The 13,657-nt window shown below is 31.8% G+C and overlaps 1 pseudogene; it reads right to left on the bottom strand.

The window, feature by feature from the left end:
* Positions 1–10,813: 10,813 nt before the first annotated feature.
* On the bottom strand, positions 10,814–13,029 carry LOC149531895 (uncharacterized; annotated as a pseudogene).
* Between the last annotated feature and the right edge of the window lie 628 nt (positions 13,030–13,657).

The raw sequence follows: 13,657 nt of genomic DNA, 5'->3' as shown, positions 1-13,657 counted from the left end.
TAATTCGTCATGCTTCAGAAGTCCATAGCAAATCCCTTCCTTCTCCATCATTCGCAACTCCTTCAAGATCCAAGCCAACCAAATCTTCCAAGTGACTAGAAGTGCTAGAAGAAGCATAGTAGCATGTAGAAAATATATGAGCTTGTAGAAATATATGAGCATGAAGAAGCATATGAGCATGTAAGCTTGAAGCTTGTAGCTTCCATTAGCTTGTAGCTTGTAGCTTCCATTAAGCTTCCATAAGGCTTGTCCAAACACACTAGGAGAGCCTCAATTTAAAGGCCTCTAAGATGCATCTAGAGTGTCTCTAGAAACAACTAGAAGATAAGCATGACAACCAAGCATGGGTCTTCTCCAACCTTCTAGATGAGTCTTAAGGTTGTAGACACCATGTGCTCAAACAAAAATGCTAACTCTTAAGTGTAGACAACTTGTGCATTCTTAGAGTGCAGACTCCTGTGTTGTCTACATGACAACTCTCAAGAATTCGCAAACTCCTATGTGAGCAAACATTAAAATAATGCACATTAATTAATATAATATTTACTTTACTCTTCCCAATTTAACTTATTTATTTATTAAATCTCATGTACTTACTTTTATAATTCCACTTTTCAATCTTAATATATTTATATTTTAATCATTTGAGATTTAGAATCTTTTATTAATTTAAATATATCTTCCACTTTTAAATTTCATTTTCCAAAACTTAATTGCTAAAATATTTATTAGCTTTAATAATATTATTATTTAGTCATTTATTTAAAAATGAGCTCCAATAAATATTGTCACATTCCAAATTTAATATTATAACTTTTATTTTCAAATTTAATTATTTTATTTAATTAATTTTCCAATTAATTAAATAAAATAAATATTAAAATATCATATTAATTTTCCATTTAATTAAACCATTAATTAAATCTTTTAATTAGGCTTAATTAATAGAAAATACATCAAAGACTCTCAAGGTAAAAATATGAAAACCCATCACAACCAAAATACATACAAAATCAAACCAAGGGTTTATATCACGAATTATGTCATCCGACATATTCGGAGGGTACTCAACTCAGATACTTGTCCTAATTTTCCAATTAGAAAAAATGGCTTAAAAGGGTTGGAATTTGGACTTGAGAATTTATCTCCCCTCTCTTATCATTGAGATAATGTAATAGGATATGCTCATTCTTGCAAATTCAGGGAAGTTAATACCCAATACCTGCAACCTGCATAAAAACCATGCATGTACAAGCACAATATATACTAAACTAAACAGGCAATGGTAGGAAGTGGTGCATCGTGTAGATCCCGACTAGCAGGTGACTATGACTCCCTTCCTTAACCACATCAGACACGCCATACAAAAGAAAACACGCAAAGCAAACACGCACACCATACACATGCAAGTATGGGGTAAGTATCCATAATAAAACACATATGATAATAAATCATCTTACTAATCATCATTAATAACTGAAAGCAATGTAATAATTACCATCAATAATTGCGAACACTAAAGATAATCATCATACATACATGAAATGTAGAGTCTAAGTAATCTTATCACATAATAAACTGAATCCATAGCACAATATCTAATAATCTTGAAAGAATGCTGCTAACCAACAACCTGAAACTAGCTCTAAAAAAGTTCAGCAACGATAACAAAATGCGAACTAGGGACAGGTACTACACTTGACTATTTATCTCATCACCATTAAATGTGACATTAAGTGCACTCTTACCCTCTACATGACTAGGAAGTCATTAGTTTATTGTTTCATGCTCATTATGTTGACCTAGCTAAATCAACTCACTATTATTTATGTTATTTCTTTCATGTTGCTTCCTTCTTATTACACATACTTTACTAAGCATTATTTGTCTAATTGGATCACATTTTTTATCACATCTATTATACTTTTACATCTTCTCTACTCTGATTACCCTTGTAATTTAGTGTAGCACATTAGCGGGCCTTTCCGATTGAGCTTCTCTACTAGTCATGATTCCTTTGAATGTGTTTCCAGTAGTGGTAACATCTTTGATAAATAATTCTACCTATTAGATCTCAAGATAATTGGGTCACTAGTCTCCCTTTTTTCATTAATGGGAACACAGTCATTTTAGCAGTCTTTGTGTTCTTTCCTTTACATGTTTCATTGTCTCCTCCTAAGATAGTGCATTTTCATGCTTTCCTCATCTATATTTCCTTTGCCTTTTCTCTGAATTTCTCTCAACTTCTCCCCCTTTGATATCAATGCCAAAGGAAACAATCTTTTCTCGCATTTTTCCTTCTTTACTTCACCCCCTATGGAGTAGTCCCTTGTTCTCATCAATCCTCATTTACACTACTTTTTTTCTTGATCATAGATTGATGTCTTCTTTCTTGGGATTAGTTCAAGCTAGATAAGGGTAAGACCCCTAAATTTTTTCTCATATAATTGAAAGTATCCTTCTGAAGAGACATTGAAAATATATTAGGAAGTTGCTCCTTAGTTGGTACATATTTGAATCTTACCTCTTTTGCTTGCACCTATTCTCTCAAAAAATGGTATTTGATGGATATGTGGTTAGCCTTCAAGTGCACAACCAATTTTTTTTTATATATTGATTTGACTAGCATTATCATAGTTGATAACTATCAGTTCCTCTATTTCCTCCTAAATTCTTTCAATAAGTTGTTTTATCCAAAAAACTTGAGTGCAATTCATTATTACAGCAACATATTTTGCTTCACTCATTGAGTGCAATATGAAGTTTTGCATCTTGCTCGTCCAAGCAACCAATGTTCCTCTAAGAAAGAATTAATTATTGGTCTCTATAAGTTTTATTGTCTATTAGGGCTCATTTAGTTGCAAGAATTATCGATATTACATTCATCTATGCTAGAATAAGCTCTCTCTTGGTATTTGTGCATTCTTAAAATAAGTTCTAGAGTATCATTTGGACCTGCTTTGTTGACCTAGAGTAGTAGTCAAAATTTGCATATTCTATGTTTGGTTGCAATAATTGAAAGAATCAGAATAAGTTTTGTTTTAACTTTTAATAATTAAATTGTCATTTTTAGTTTGGTAATATTTTAAATAAACAAGATTTTTATTTATAAAAACTTTTTTTTTTTTTTTAAAAAGCCAAATTATTTTAATTAGACTTTATTTTATTTTTTAATTTGAATTTATAAGTGAAAGATATACCACAACCTCTGAAATTCACCAAAATTCAAAGGACATATTATATTGTATACTATAAATTTAATTCTAAATTAAATAGAATTATTTGAATGACTATAAGATCAAAACTAAAATTGTTTTAGTTTTAAATATATGAAAGAAAATAAAAAATACAAATAAGTTGAGATCATTAATATACTATTTAAATGATCTTTCAATATAGTTTATATTATAAGACTAAACACAAGATTTATTTGTAAAGATAATTTTATGAAAGTTTACAAAAGATACCAAATTTGATATTAGTCTTTTTTGTCATTTAAAAAGGAAAACACATATTAAACATTAAATAATGTTGACCTAGTTTATATCTTATGATGAACAAAGAAAATAGTCCAAAAATGCATTTGAGTGGCAAAATACAATCAAATTACAAAATCATAGGCTCGACAACCCATCAAATTGGGTTTATTAAAAAATGGAATAAAAATAAGCTATTCCTATTACATCCTTTTTTAGGAATTCTGCTATGTTCATTTTGGGGTCAAATTAGGATAGGAGAATTCTAATTCCAATTTTTTATTTTGCAAACAAACATCAAATTGGAAAATGCGGGTATTTAGATTTTCCTATTCCTGCATCCAAATGGGTCCTTAGTGTCAAATACTTAAGTCATATATAAAGTAGAGTAAGTTGGTCATCACTATAACCGATCTACTCTATATAGGTCAACTCATGTAAAGACCTATAAATAATCATGCGTATGTCGAGCTCTATAGGAGCCACAAAAGTCTTTGGTCACCTAGTACTTCCAAATAAGTTGATTTTAGTAAATGGCAAGCAGACAAGGCATATAGATGTTGATTCCTACAAAAGGAGCCAAGTTATTTATGGATGAGTAACATAAGAAAGAATAGTTACGACTGAGCATCATAGATAATATGTGTCGAGCAACACGGATTGAACACAAATGTTTGAAATGATACAAACATTGATGTAAACTATTACGAGTTGACATTTAAAGAATATTTAATGATCATAGATTTTGTTACAATGGTTATTACACACTTTGACATGGATCATTGATCTCTATGAAGGGATGACAACCAATCAGACTTAGAGGGAGAAAGAGAAACATCTAGAAGACTCTATAGATGTCTTTAAAAAAGCATATCCAAACTATTGTAAATGTATGTGGGTCCAAGTGACTAAGATTGGAGGGGGGCGGGGGGTGGGGGGCACTTGGGGGTGAATTTAGAACCAATAAAACTTTAACTTCTATTCACCAATCAATCCTTCATAAGCTATTTTGATCTAATTGCATGCACAAAGGATATAAATAAATAAAACATTAATAATACTTCACACAATATTTGGTAACATAGAAACCCTCCAAATAGAAAGGAAAACTAGAGTGGGGATGATACCCACAAGCTTTATGGCTACAATAAAAAGTTGGCCTTTTAAGGCTTACCATTGACCACTTCTAGTGATCTACCCTATTAGGAACAATAATGAATGTTAGCTCCACCTTGTGAAAGGATTTATACAATACAATGAAGTATGCAATCGGTTAGGAGATTAAGCATAAGACCATTAAGTCCACCTTGTTAGAGGATTTGACTAATGCACCTATTAGGATGAACTAGTAGTCGATCTCTATTCTACAACTTGGTTTGTTGTATGAGATTCTTTTGATGTAAAATTATCACCTTTATGTGATGGATGAGACTCTACTTTTCCTTATACTTCTTGTAGCCTTTGTCTTCTAATTTTTGTTCATTTTTCTTCTTACTTGTTACTAAATCACACTTAGATATGATAATATATATTACATATATACCAACCTAATTAATTACCTTGTGGAGTTAACTACAACACCAAATTCAAACAATTTTGTCTAAGTCATTTTGCTAGTAATACTCGAGCTTTGAAGACCACTCGAGTGATATTTTGACACTCAAGAACACTATCAACTCAGCAAGCTCTAGCACTCTATTGACAATAGTGCCTGGTCCACATTGATCACTGGAGAGTAGGCACAAACTTGGTTATCATTTGGTGACTTGGTGAACATTGGAGAACTTGATAGACACTGAAGGGCTCAATTGACACTATAACTCGATCAACACTACCTTTCTTCTACTTGGTTAACATGACTAGCTCGATAGACAATGATAGGCTTGGTTAACAATACAAAGCTCAATTTTCACTGATCATCTAGGTAGACTCTATGAAGCTCGTTATCAATACAACCCTTTGGCTTTAGTGACAAAAAATACTTATCATACAAAAATTATGAGTACTTGAACTATAAGTCAAAACTCCCCCTATCAATATGCTTGGTTCTACAACTTGGTAAACACTGACTCTATTTTTAAATTTTCAAGAATTTTTTTTTAAAATCTTTTTTGTACATAACTACATTTCACCCTTTTTGTATTTCCCTTGGGATTCTCTTCCCTTTATACATATGCAAGTGATAGTATGATAATAACTATTTCCCCCTTGATTTTGATACAAATTCCAAAAATACATATTTACAAGGTAACACAAAAATGTGAAAGGAAATCATTATGTACCTTCAAAATGATGGGCATGGTTTTTTCCCAATTCTCTTGCAAAACTTTGGAAGCATGCAAACCTATCTACACTTCAACTGATAATTCCTTCATGTGATCAACAATTAAAAAGTTTTTGTCATGGACTAATATTTTTTGCATGCACAATATGTTTATGTATTACATCCATGTTGGGAATTATCATATTCTGAATATCCACTACTGTAGCCCTTATTCTAGCTTCTTCCTCAATAATTCTTCCTACAAGTCTGTTAGATACCTGATCTTCATAGAATGTGCAAAGTTAGTGCTAGGGTCAAGTGACAACTATTGTGCATTTTCCTTTAGATCAGCATCAATTTTTGACAACTTCTCCTTCATTTCCTTTGTAAAATTGGCAATGCCACTTAACTTTATAAATAGTGAAACAACATTATTAACAAAACTTTCAAATTTTCAACAATGGGGGACAAATCCACTTGATCAATGGAAAATTTATGTGCCCCTTTCTCCAGAACTTTTTTTTCAAATTTCCTTTCTGCTCTCTGTAGAAGTTTTTCATGTTCACTCAATTCTTCATTAAACTTGTGCACAATGTCAACAAGTTGATCCAATATAGGTTGCTTCTCATCAACCTCTATTCTTAGTGCATCAAAAAAATACCCTTAATATCTTCAAGCACTTGTTTCCTCTTCTTCTTTTCAACTATTAGATTCTTCTTTCTTTCCCTTTTCTTCCAAAGCTATCCTACAGTGTCCATCTAATTAGAAGTTAGATTAGAGAGATCCCAATATGGTATGACTATGTCTTTCTTTTGATCAATCTCATTGTTGGAGGCATCTACCTCTTTATCCTTTTCTTTTTCAATAGTAGAAGGAATAATTTCTTTTCCATTACTCAAATCCTCTATGCTTAGTTGAGGCTTGATCTCAACTATCATTGTACTTATTGTTGAAATACTAGAAGTATAAATAGTATCAATTATAGGAGAAACACCAATAATAGCAGGAATATTCACAATACCCTATTGAGACTCGGTCTATCCTATTGCTATGAAAAGTGGAGCCAGCTACTTGGTAGATGAAGTAGTAGAAACAACATTCATCATTACACTCAGTAAAACAGATCAAATAGTCAATTGGGTTCTTGATGGAACTATGTTTACCTCAATTTATTGTGACTTGGTAGCAACCTTATTTGAGCTAGATGGCACTAAGGATTTTCTCAGAGAGTTTGGAAGGGAGGCCATTACTTCTACTACTATCTTTTTAGGATCTAAATCTTGGATATTATAAATCTCAAGTAGATCCTCACTCATTGTATGATCAACCACATCTTCTTCATCATCTTTCTCATCATCATCTTCCTCATCATCAACATCATTGACCTGTACAATCTCCTTAGTATGCTTTACAACATGCAATCCATATATGTTCTTCCATGAATTTGTATTTGATTTCACAATAGATTCAATATCTTTTGACAAAATTAGGAACACATTGAACTTAGGGACTATTTATTTGTCGGCATAGGAATAGAAAATTAGAATAGGAATGGAAATGTGGAATGGGAATGGAAAAGAGCATTCCCATTCTTGTTTGGTTCACCTAGTATTTGATTGGAATATGTTACTCCTTTGTTTGGTTATACAAAATTAGAATTGGAATATAGCTAAGTTTATATTTTAATATATATTATTTATTTTAATATAGTATTATATTTTAATTTATTATAAAGAAACTAATTTATTTTTTTATTCTATTTGAAATTAATTTATGTAAACATTTTTAATGAATAGATATAAACATAAAAATATTATAGACAATAATATAATTGTGAAATTCATAAAATTTGCTCATCTCAAATTTCATGAATTGAGTTGTACATAAATTTGATTTTTAAATTCATTTAATATATTTTATTTGTTTCACTATATTATTATATTTGGTTAATTATTTTAATTTATTATAAAGAAAATAATTTTTTTCATTCTATTTTATTAAATGAAATTAATAAGAAATTAATTTATTTCAAGATTTTTTAAAATGAATAGATATAAACATAAAAATGTTATACAAATAATATACATTTGAAATTACTAAAATTTTCTCATCGTTTAATACAAAATCATATAAAAGGTTTAATCTCCATGTTTCTTTACAACAAAATCGTCATTTCATTACTAAAATTAGAATCACCATCACCAATAGTGTGTTTATAAAAAATAGAACAGAATTAAGTCTACGTTGAAACACAATTTCAGCTTTCACCATAGAACCAATCTCCCTAGCAGCTATCTCCCACACAATGCACAACTTCCAACCCTTCCTATCTTCTTCTATAGATTTTTATGTGCTTGTTGTAGATGAGCCATCTTTGACCCAATCAAAGAAATTGTAGCCATTGTGCCCCTGCATTCCAAAAGTACATTAGGGCTCGCCACAATAATACAATAAAAAACAAAAATAAAAAAGATTAGTAACAACCTTTCTTTTATTTGGACAACACAAAAACCTACACCCAAGATTATCCTCTGTACGTGATGTCTTCATTATGACAAGTCTAGCACCACTTCCACACAGTGGCAAAGTTGTCAAATCCATTGACCCTATATAGAATAATGAACAAATATAATGAGAAATTTCTACAAAAGTATATTCTAATATCTGATATCATAAAGAAGAGATATGATGTGGAGAGATTGAGAAGCACAATTTATTGGGATGGTGTTTTTGTAGCAGGGGTGTTGACATCATTGACTTATTCCCAACTGTATCAGTTATACAACTATTATTGATGACTATTGTAGTGTGAAAAAATTGCTAGAGGCATTTAGATTGTCGGAGAAAATGATAGCATTCAGCACTAACAATGACGAAAGGTCAAAAAGTATGACACTTAAAACACCCACCTAGGCTAGAAGCACTACCTTTGAACATGGAACAACCATCAGGCATATTATAACCTATAAATCATTAAAACATATGGCTGAAGATAAAAACCAGATTCCATTTTTGTCGTCAAATGGCTCTTGCATAGCAATTGAGTTAGCTAACTTTCACACAAATATATCTCTCTCAAGAGATTGTTATCATACCTATTTGCAAATCATCTTAAAACCAAGAGAGGGGATAGAAAGAAGTCTCTTGTATTTGAAATAATAATAACAATGCCCTACATCCTAAATATCATATGTTCATCGAGCTAAGAACTAAAGATTCAAGGAACACACCTACAACAACCATTACTACCATGATTAAGTTGCTACTATTGTTATAGAGGTGTGAATTAATAGGAAATAGAGAAAAGAGAAATGTTTGGATTTCTCACTGTTTCTTGGGTCCATGGTTGCAGAATCGAGCTATGCTCTATTGAGTTGATGTGGTTCAAGGCTCAAATATTGTCCCGCTTAGTAGAGTGCCCAAATTAAAAGATTAGCTATTGAGAAATTCCCCATCTGAAGCTGCACACAAGTCATTTGAGGGATCGACATTGCTAATAACCTTGGGCTACACCTAAGATGCAGGACTTATCAGGTGGTGGGAATTGAATCAGATCTAAGTATCCCTTTTCATAATTTTGTACACCCTTTAAAAGCATTTTCAAGGTAACTATTATCTCAATCATGAATAGCCCAAGTTTGGTCTCAAAAGTTCCCACAACACATGCACAAGTAAATTTAGACATCAAAACACATTTGGCTTCAAATTAATCCTTGTAATTGAGAACAGGGTCCCAATTCACATTTAGGGTAATATAGAATTAAATTTTCTCATCTATAACAATATAACAGAGTAACGCAACAAGAAAATAAATTCCTATTCTTCAAGAAGAAACAGAATGAGAGATGAGAATACTTAAGTAAGGCCAAAAATGTGTACATGGGCAATCAATTAGTCATTTTGGTTTGCAGTGAAACACTGAAAGTCATTTAAATGGTTGGCAGGATATTACAATAAATTTTAATGAATAAAAGCTAAAGTATTTTTAGGAATACCAATAAATGAGTTTATTTCCATAAGAGATGTAATTGTAGTACAAAAATTGAAGATAGAATCTTTGGTTAGAAAACTGGATGCAAGAACATGCAAAAACTAGATGCAAGAGATTTGGACCATTGTTAAGTTCCTACCTCATGGAATCTGTCAAGGGTGGAGATGGTATTTGTTTCCTTCTTAGGCTTTCCAAACATTCTCTTCAACATGGTTGTCTCTACACTGCAAATATATCCATGTTAAATTAAAATAGGTATATAAACATTTGCTTCAAACTTCAGTCAAATGGGAAAGAGAGGGAACCTTGCAAGAATATAATGAGATAGCCTCAATTACTAGAATTAGAAAAATGCCAATTTCTATCCATGGTCATGGAATTTGATTAATTGTGTACACTTGGCTTTACCATTTGATACCAAAATCTCTATTTCAAATGCATTATCCTTTCTAATAAAATCATGAAATTCTAAACAAGCATATAAATACTACACCTTAAAAATGTTATTAAAATTTCAATCATAGAAATAAAAATCTCCAAAACAATCCCAATGATACAGGGCACAAATAATAGTAGCATATGAAAATCTGATCATACAAACAAGTAATAATTTCAAAAAATATGTTCATGCAAAAGTGTGATAAATTCAAAATGGAAACACAAACTAAACATGGAATGTCATGTTGGAAAATCACTACAATCCTCCAAATTTATATTAGACATACTCTTCTTTCTCCTCTGGACTCATCTCTAAGAACCCCCAAGCTTTTGTAGGTTCTAAAGTAAAAGTGTCATAAGCCACAATCATAGTTTGTTGGCTAAGTCCAGGTATGGCCTTGAGGGTTGCAAATGCAGCTGATATATCTTGCTTCATTTCTCCTTTATCAACTTTTACTATTTGAGACCCCCTCATGCCTTCCCATATATCTTGTATGCTTTCACATATCACATCTAAAGAAGAATCCATGCTTGCCTTCCTCTTCTTGGTCCTCCTCCATGATGATGGTGTGGAAGCATTTTCTCTAATAGATGTAATAGAATCATTCATCCCAATGAACCCTTCCTCAAATTTGGGAGTGACATCTATAGGTGTGTGAAGCCCCCATCATTGTCAAGATCAGCCACCTCATCAAAAAGGTGCCCATATTCATTCTCTTGGGCTGTTACAGCTATACTTCCATCCACAAAGTCATTCCCAACAATGGTTGTTAAGTCATTATAATAGAGGAATTGTTGCCTCTTGTCCACCCTAGCATTCTTGAAGTCCTTTTTTTACATGAAGGCAAATAAGGTATTAGCTATTTATCTTTCATTACTAACTTAACTTATAGACATTGTGTAGAGTACATTACCTTTAACAACTCTGCCCATACAACATCATTAGCATCCACACACTAAGTAGTTTCATTCTATGCGAAGCCACTCATATTTCTCAAGTCTTTCATCATTTGATAAGCTTTCTTCCATGTTTTCAATTTATTCTTGAAGTTGTCTCTTACAATATTCATCTTCATATCCAAATTTAACCTCCTTTCAATGTTGCTCCAAGCTTCTTCTGAAATCCCCCTTCTCCTCTTCTTCCTAATGTGACTTGCTCAAGGAGTATATCGAGCAATTTTTGTTCCATATCTTGAGTCCAAACAACTTTCACATTTTTAGGTGTGGAAGCAACAACAGTGACACAAAGCCCCTCATTAATGCTCATCAGGAGATTGGTGAATGACATTTTCAGCAACTATCAGCTAGAAAACAATAGTTTAGATGCACAAAACAAGATGAAAATTTATGACAGAATATTGGAGTATTAGATTGTAAATTATTGCTCAAGATAATGAATCTAAATATATGCTCAACCTTTACTACCTACTTGTATAGATTAAATTTAGGTATAAATTTAGTAATAGAGTTAGCAAGGAAAAGAAACACCAAAAATAGGAATTTCTTTGAAATATGTTTTATATTTCGCTATATGCTTATAATTAGCCAAGTGTAACTTTTTACAAGCTAGATGGAGCCATAAAAGCTAAATGTTAGAACTATGTTTACAATTCAAGCAGGTCATTTTTGTTCTATTACAATATTATATATAATAAGCATTAAAATTTAATCAATAACGAAGATATTTATCAACTTGCCTTATACTCATTCCTGCTAGACATCCTAAAAAATTGTGACTCGGCAAGTCTGAAATGGTGTTCAGTAGGGGTATCTCTAGTGAAATTATGAGACATTTCATATGGGACTCTGATGAGGTTGAGGTTGCCATCAATTGATGATATTGGGAAGTAGATGCATGCAGGATCAAGTTTTAGATTTTTGTAGTGCACTATGTATTGAGGTATTGCTTGATGAGGATCATACACCACAAATTCATCATAAAGTGTAACTCTTTTGCCTCTTCCATCTCTCTTCAAAAAGAGAGAATCATATCCCTTGTTATTAATTTTTTTCTTATCCATCTTAGTCATATTTGGATTAGTTTTTTGCACCCTATTTGATATGTTGTTAACTAAGAAATGACATTTCAAATTCTTTTTCCATGCTACAAAAGTGTTAGCCCTAACCACATCCAAGGTGGTCACCCCAAACAATTTCTTGGGGTTGTAGACTCCTTTTTTTTTTAGTGCCTCTGCTACAATGGGTACAGTAGAATTTATGAGGTTGCTGATAATGTAGACAAAAGCATTTGCATAGTTATCTACAATAGACTCTATTAAACTTTTGACAATACCAACATTAATGTTGGCAAGATCATCAGAGGTCATGCCTAGTATCCTTGGAACACCTGTTGGGATTATAACTACATTGATGCCCTTTAGAGATTCTCCCAATTTAGCAGTTCTAGTGAAAGCCAACACCTGAGCAGGGGTATTGCAGTGACTAAGGTTTGCAACAACTCCCTTAACATTTGCAATATCATAAAGATTCAATTCAAAAACCAAAGGTTGCATTTTAATCAACAAGGAGAGAGGTTGACCAATCCCTCCTACTACTCCAAGAATAGCAACCTTTAATAGTGATGCTCGAACTTGCATAGATCTCCCTGTAGTGTGTCTCTTCTTTCCCATCCTCGAATTACCAAAAGATACTTGAAATGCCCCATTTATCTTCTAGACAAAGAAAGTTATTTGCAAATTACTAGCTCTAAAACCACTAAAACCCTTGATGGTATTACTAATAGAGAGGTTCTATGTAGGCAGATATGAATATAATCATGTGACTGAAAAGTGAGATCACCTTGCATTTAACTGAGGTTGAGTTGTAGACACAACATTCATAGAAAATGTAACAATAGCCATTGGAATTCACTACAAACAATTGAACACTATACTCAAAAAAATTACTAACTTTCTTGAGTGTGAAGCTTGCAAGGATCCAAAATGATCATTTTAACCCATATATATGTAATTAATAAAGATACTTAATTGGACCTGGATGACTAGCCATTGACACATCGGTCAAAAGAACATAGATAGTAAGGTCCACAAAACTAACTACATCAGTACAGGATTATTTTTATCATCTGAAGTAATCTTACAACCTATCTTTTACTATAGAAATACAATAAAGTGTTTCTAAATGAATAGAAGGTTACCATATGATAACAAAAAGGGTAGATATAATTGCATGGAGCACATATACAACTATGTTTTCCCTCTTGAACAATCTAATTAAAGAAACTAAAATATGATGCATTGTACTATCACAATGGTATTATCATTATGCCATAATACTATTATAATATTGTCAAAGAAAGTAGAAAGTTTTAGTACCAAAAATTTGAGAAATGACATCCGCTTCAAACATACATGAAATTTCCATATATACAGATAACAAAATACTCATATCAAATCTTCATATAAATATATCTTAAACTATCACAAATGTCAAGGCAATTTAAATAGATCCATATTGTATGTCATGGTA

The sequence above is a fragment of the Cupressus sempervirens genome, chromosome 11 (assembly GCF_028749045.1).
Source record: "Cupressus sempervirens isolate cs-2001-9-10 chromosome 11, ASM2874904v1, whole genome shotgun sequence".
NCBI lineage: Eukaryota > Viridiplantae > Streptophyta > Pinopsida > Cupressales > Cupressaceae > Cupressus > Cupressus sempervirens.
This window is presented reverse-complemented; position numbering and strand designations above follow the sequence as displayed.